This window comes from Seriola dumerili, unplaced genomic scaffold, assembly GCF_002260705.1.
Source record: "Seriola dumerili isolate Sdu_G_001 unplaced genomic scaffold, Sdu_1.0 BDQW01000155.1, whole genome shotgun sequence".
Classification (NCBI taxonomy): domain Eukaryota; kingdom Metazoa; phylum Chordata; class Actinopteri; order Carangiformes; family Carangidae; genus Seriola; species Seriola dumerili.
The window spans coordinates 651539-658354 of record NW_019174410.1 but is presented as its reverse complement, the minus strand read 5'-3'; the positions used below and the strand labels follow the sequence as shown (position 1 = coordinate 658354).

Below are 6816 nucleotides of genomic sequence, written 5' to 3'. Positions count from 1 at the left end.
TGATTCCCAAACTCCTGCAATTCACACACAGGAAACTCAGTTTGCGCGGTTTCAAAACTCGTCCCGTGGAGTCGTGGTGGTGAAAGACGCCAGCTTACTTCTTTAATCTCCTCCAGCATTAAGAAGGTGTCGGTGATATTTTTCAACAGATCTTTTGTCATTACAGTCACAGGAAGGAGCGTGTGTCGCTCTCTCTCCATCTGAGTTTGAAGATGCTGGAGGATGATGAACAAAGACAGTTGAAGACATGGGTTTGATACGACACATTTAGTAAAAGACATGTCAGATGAGGCAGCAAGATCCAGTCAGTGGATTTGGATGAGAAGAAGTAATGGTAGCTGGGGGCCCAGCAGGGGGAGCACTTAGGATAGACAGACTCTTAGGAGAAGCAAGGAAGAAAATCCAGGAAGAGGAAGTGTTTTTAAGTGGGGGGTGTGGCCTGTGTGAGCCTCTTTGAGACCATGCGGTTAGTTCAGGTGAGTTGGTTTGTTTGTATTGCTCTGAATTGGTCTGTGGTGTGTCTCTGACTGTCTAGGCGAGTTTGTTTGTTTTAGGTGAGTTGTTGGAGAGTGGGGGAGTAGGGGGAGGTAGAGCACAGCCTAACCCGGCGGGGGAGAGCTAGCCCAAACAGGCACCTCTCCCTGACTCTACCTCCCTCATTCAAAATGGCCGCCATTTTCTCCAACTGGTTAGGGGAGTTTGTTTGCTGAATCTGCTGGTGTGTTTTGTCCTAGTTGATGATGTTGTGTGTGGTAGCATAGGCAAGGTAAAGGAGAAAATAGTTGTGGTGTGAGGAGCAGTGATGGCTGGCATTAGGGGAGTGACTCTGGGACGCCAGTGATCACTGTCTAGCCTCCTGGAGGTGTCGTGGGACCAACTAGACGAAACACTGGTGAAAGGAGGTTCCCACCTGATGACCCCAAAGACATGTTAGTTATCACTGCTCATTAGTCTGTGTAGCTGAATTAATAGTTATCATAGGGCTTAGGGAGTTATTCACTGAGTCTGGTCCAGTTTTTACAGCACAAGTTTCTTGTGTTTATCCTAAATTAAAAGAGCTGTGTTTCACCTCACCTGCAGATGCTGTAGGGAGGTGTGACTCTTCAGGTTGAGGCCCTGTGTCCTGTAGACTCTGTCCTCTGCCTCTGACAGCAGCTCGGCCAGTTCTCTCAGGGAGGAGTCCGAGGACATCAGAGAGTCTGAGGTCTGGCTCAGGACAGCCGGGACGGTTTCCACAGGAACTGTCATGTTGTCCCTGATTAGGTTCAACACTGAGGAGAAAGTGCAGATTGGAGCCAGTTACTTGTTTAATTAATTTGTCTTATTTTTGATTGTCTTCTCTTTTGTTTGTTTGTTTATTTATATTATTTGCTTCTTTTGCATAGTTATTATTTTTATCTCTTTGGGTATCTGAGGTTAATTAGGAAGGCAGGCAGGTTTAGGACCAGCATGCACCTGGGCCCTTTGTTCTTCTGTTCGCTGCTTGTTTGAATGAATAAATCAAAAGACAAACACGATGGCTTTGTTTGGACAGTGGATTCTTTTGCCTGAGTAATCTTCATCCCATGGTGCATCAGTGGCCTCTTGATTTCATGTTGCATTTGAATTAGTTTGAAGACAAATAGTCACTCCAGTAATTATTGGATATCAATATTGTCAGAGGTTCCTTTTTTCTTCTATTTCTTTAATGTATTCTTAAAGGAATGGAAGAACAGAAGACTTGGTTAAAACTCACTAATAAACATTATATCTTCTTCCTAGAGCCTCTGCTGATTGCCTTGCAACCTCATGGTGACGACAGGATGTCAGACCCCCGGTTGATAGTAGGTGGATTTATTTACCATTAAACAGAGCCATAGATATTTATGTTTGCAGTCTTTCTGCTAAGCTAACTAGCTGCAGGCTGTAGTTTCATATGTACCGTCCAGACATGACAGTGGTATCCATCATCTCATCGAACTCTTGACAAGAAATCATTAAAGAGAATGTCCCAAAATGTCTTTTTAAAATATTGTTATTTTCCTGCATTTCACTTTTGGTGGGAAGGTTGAAAATCTTACGCTTCCAGATCAGCTTTAGTTTTGTTGTTTTTGTTCATCAAACCGAGACGAGAAGCAAAACAAAGAAAAACAAAGCATATGTATTAGTTACGGCGGTCGCAGCTTCAAAAGTTGCAGAATATAATTGTTTGTGAACTGAATTTCGGTTCATGTTCGGACGAGGAGCCAAACAGCAGCGTGACCCGCCTCTGCACCTTTTTATCCATGAACTGAACACAGTCTTTACACCAGAGACAAACCAAGACATAAATGAAAAACTTCTCACAGTTGCGTGCCTCCTCCAGCTCGCTGGCTCTCTGAGCAGTGCAGCCTCTCTCTCTCAATTCCTGCACGATGCGCTGAGCCTCCTCCATCATCCTGACTTTGTCGTTCTCTGAGAGAGTGATGGCTCCTCCGGGTTTCACCTCGGACAGCTGCTTTATCAAATCTGACAAACCGACAGTAAGAGACTCACTGTTGACAGAACTATTCATTCAGTTTCCTGAACAAGTCCCACAAAGTCTGACGTTACTGACCAGAGTTTAGGAAAACTGCTCAATGCTACGAGTTTTTATGAAATCCGTTAATGTGAGATGTGACATCACCTTCAGACAATGCGAACACATACAGTCATATTTGAACGATGTACCTGGTATTACTGTGAAGAGAAATGCAGCTTCATCATCTGCCTCCAATATAGCTCCATTCACATTCTGCAAAACCTTCTCCAGATGTGATTCAGTTTGAAGAATCTGGAAATTTAATGAAAACAGCATCAAGACTTGTCATGTGTTTCCAGATACGTTTCTGTTCACTGTTTACAGAGAAAGAAGACAGATTCTTCATGAAAGAGTTTCATGGTTTCTCATGATTCAAACAATAATTTACATTCGTTAAACTGTTTATTAAAAGCTGTAATTATCCTCCTAAACTCCTGTTTGACTTTCACTTTGATTAGCTGAGGAAAAATCACCTCGTCAATCAGGTGACTCAAGTCCTCTCCAACAACATTCACATCTTCTTCCAGCTGTTTGACCTTTGGGTCCAGGCGTCTCACAGCAGCGCTGTAGCTCTCAACCAGGATCTGGAAAACAGCAGAGGTGAGCAGAAAGAAACAGTGTCATGTGATATAAATATAACAGGAATTGTGATTTTTTTTTAATTTTTTGCCAAGGTCTTTATGGAAAATGTATGTACCTTGGATTCATAGACGTTAACCTCCCGGTTGTTCAGTGTGTGTGAACCAGAGTCAAGACTGATGCTCTGCAGCTGCTGCGTCAGCCAAGCCAGATCATTGTCCATCTTGTCCAAGTCCACCAGTAAAGAATAGGAGCAGCTGTCACAATCTGTCAGTAAATACAAGGAGAGGATGAAACACAGGATATCTCTAATGCAATATTAAATCACTTACCCCTTTAACACATAGTTACTATAAATGTATATTTACCTGCATTTAGAGAGTCACACATGCTGTCCCTCCAGTTGCAGGGCTTGCAGCTGCCTCCCTGCACCATTGGGTTGCCGCAGTAACCGTGTGCACATCTTAAAGAGAGGACAAATGAGAGGGAAAAAGCTGCTTTTAAACTTTTGTACTTTTAGTGACAGACCTACTTACTAAAATAATGTGTGTCGCTGAGCAGTGGACAACAGGGATAAGGATGCACCTGATGACAATAATGCTGAAATGTAAATAATGTACATGGTTGGTTGTGTGTGTCACTCACTGAGCTGCAAACAAACCTCTCACATCTGTCTCCAGTGTAACCACGTTTACACAAGCAGTCAACTTCTCCTGAGCCGACGTCCAGACAGGCCAGAGCGAAACTGAGAAAGAACAAATAAGATGTTCAAACTGATCCAGTAGAAAGATCATCAGAGCTGTTAATAAGAAGAGACTGACTTGTTCCATGTGAAGGGACACGGACAGGCACGGCAGGTCCTGTTGGCTGCGTTTCCATGGTAACCCACTTCACACCGCTCACAGCTGTCACCAATGGTGTTGAACTGACAGTTCTGGAGGTTAGTTGGATGAGACACAACACGAACAACATGCCACAACTTGCTGTCAATCAACAAATGAACATGTGCCACTGTCTTTGTGTGTGTGTGTGTGTGTGTGTGAGTGAGTGTGAGTGTGTGTGAGTGTGTGTGAGTGTGTGTGAGTGACCACCAACCACACAGTTCCCTGTATGCTCATCACACTCATTGGAGAGTCCGTTGCAGCTGCAGGGCACACACTGACCCCTGTACGGTCCAGTCCATTCTCTGTAGAAGCCAGAGCTGCACTTCTGTACGGACACAGAGAGTTAACACAAGCTAACACCTCACCAGAACTCCTATGGTCAGGAGGAATCTGTTATCACAAAGTAATCAAGGTCAGGCATAGAGATATAAACGGGTATAGTTGCATAAAGTGGCATGTACAGTTCAAGGCCATTATGTAGCAGGATGAAAGTTCGAGCATGTAAGGTTGAGCTTTTTTATACCTGTGGTAGAATGAAATGCATGTCTGATGGTGAATGTGGGGTTTGCTATAGATGATATGATCTCTTATCAGAATAAAAAATTCAATCTGAATGATTTCTTGACCTTGTTTTGCACCAACATCATCTAAATGAGAAAAAGTAACAAAGATACAAAAAGCTCTATGAACAACAGAGCTGCATTACCTGAGTAACAGCACCTGCTGGTTGGTTGCTGAAGGAAGGATCACACAACTTTTTCGTGATGTGTGTCTTCTGACGGATCGCAGTTTGTCTCTCACTCCAACACTTTGGCTGTTTCTGAGCAGAGGGGCAAACCACAGCAAAGCAAAGCAAAGCCGACCACACTACAGCCCAAAGTACAGATCTGTTCCAGTGCATTATAAGTTATTCAGTGACCCGTTTGAGTCTAGCAGCAACACAAAGCCTCTGCCTTTCCTCCACCTCAGGTAAACCTTGTAGCAGGTGAACCTTGGAGCTTTTTATATGAGACACATGAAGAAAAGCTGGACTGTGAGAAACAGCTAACGTAAAGGAGTATAGGCTTTCATGCAGGAGGGTTCAAAGTTCAATGAGGTGTGGTTGCTCTTGCAGACATAAAGTGCGGCATGCAACAAGAAACACTTAGAAGAAAATGGTTATCACTTTATTATCAGTCTGTTAAAACACTTCACTTGATCCAGTAAGTAACTGATATTAAATGTATTTATGATGATCAGACAAAACTGAAAAATGTACTTGCATTGAAAATAAACCACAACTGTGGAGTCCTGAAAAACACTTAAGACCTCCAGGCTCAGATTTAATTAATTTATCAGATAGAACAGAGGGGCGGGGCTTACTTGCTAGCATTAGCAGCTACCAATAGATTGCTGATTGCGGGGTCAGCCTTCTGGTTTCCACCTTAACCAGTTCATCCCAGGTACATGCGTGTGTCTCATATCTTGTGATTAAGTATAATGTGTATTATCATTTCATGCAAAAATAAAATTCATTTTTGATCCAAAACCTTTTTCCTCAAGCCAGTGCCAAGTACTTCCAAGCTCCTGGCAACACCTGCCAGACAGAGCAGGAGGAAGAGCGAGTTGTCTTCCCTCCCAGAGACCAGGAGAGGCAGCCCAGGTGACAGTTCAAGGCAGCGACGGGGAAGAACACCTCCTGTCCTGGGAAGGAGAGTCTCCAGAGGTGAGAGTCACTTCAGATATCACTGTTTCCTCTAATGAATATCAGATCTATATTCACACACACTGCTCTCTGATTATCTTTCAGCTGTCTTCTTGGACTGAACTCGGGCCCTGCAAACTGGGCCAGTGTTAGCCGCCTGCTGGAGGCCGTTTGCAACCAGCTCTGCGTCTTCACCCGGTGGCCACGTGGTCCATGATTTGGATTACCTTCAAAGTAAAAGTCTGAACATGGTAAGAGGGAATTATTGGCTCTGTTGTACAAAACCTTATACAATTTATACTGCCTAACACAGAAGCACAGACACTTTCAAAACAAGAGTCTCAAAAAGGTAAGAGGTAAGGTAGGTCATAAACGTTCGATCTTTGAAGCGATCGTCTATATGGGGATATAGTGGTATAGCTTCATTGCAGATCAACTTCTCTAAGTGCATGCACGTGTGTGTGTGCGTGTGTGTGTGTGTGTGTGTGTGTGTGTGTGTATACATGTCTTGCTGTGGTTGTGGGGACACATTTGTTTGAAACCATCAGTGTGAGGTTATTGTGTTCAGTCGTCACAGCTTCAAAAGGCTTTTTGAGGGACAGCTGCAGTGACTGAGGTCAGTGTCAGGATGAATCTCTATGACATGAATGAAACTGAAAGTAACAGACGGATGTGTTCACCTCACACACTCTTTAGTGTGAACTGAAAACTGACAGTTCAGATTGTGAAGCAGTTGTCAGTGTAGTACAGCTCATGTACATTAGTTTTATTCAGAACTTAATTGTCATTGAAAAGATGTTTTCTTTTATGGTAAATGGTGCACAAACACACAGACTAGTAAAGTCCAGGCAGGAAGAGAACAGCAAGAAGCTCCTGGGTTCAGCTTCAACCCTGGTTCTTTCTTGTAGTGTTGCATGTTCTCCTTGTGTTTCCTCCAGGACTCTGATTACTAGAACAAAGACATGCACATTTAATTCACTGAGGACTCTAAGTTGTCCATAGGTCTGAATGTGTGTGTGTGTGTGAGTGTGTGTGTGTGAGTGTGTTGTTGTTGTTGTTGTTGTTGTTGTGTGATAAACCATTTTCCTGCTTTCCTCCCAGTGCATGCTGGGATACATTCCAGTACTTCA

The 6816-nt window shown here is 43.4% G+C and overlaps 1 long non-coding RNA gene across 1 annotated transcript; it reads left to right on the top strand.

The window, feature by feature from the left end:
• The first annotated feature begins 437 nt into the window (after positions 1-437).
• Positions 438-5571, top strand: LOC111226393. The gene is made up of 5 exons (XR_002665302.1): positions 438-476; positions 1762-1823; positions 2998-3139; positions 3799-4058; positions 5545-5571. It is a non-coding gene; the product is annotated as an uncharacterized LOC111226393 (long non-coding RNA).
• The last annotated feature ends 1245 nt before the right edge of the window (positions 5572-6816 follow it).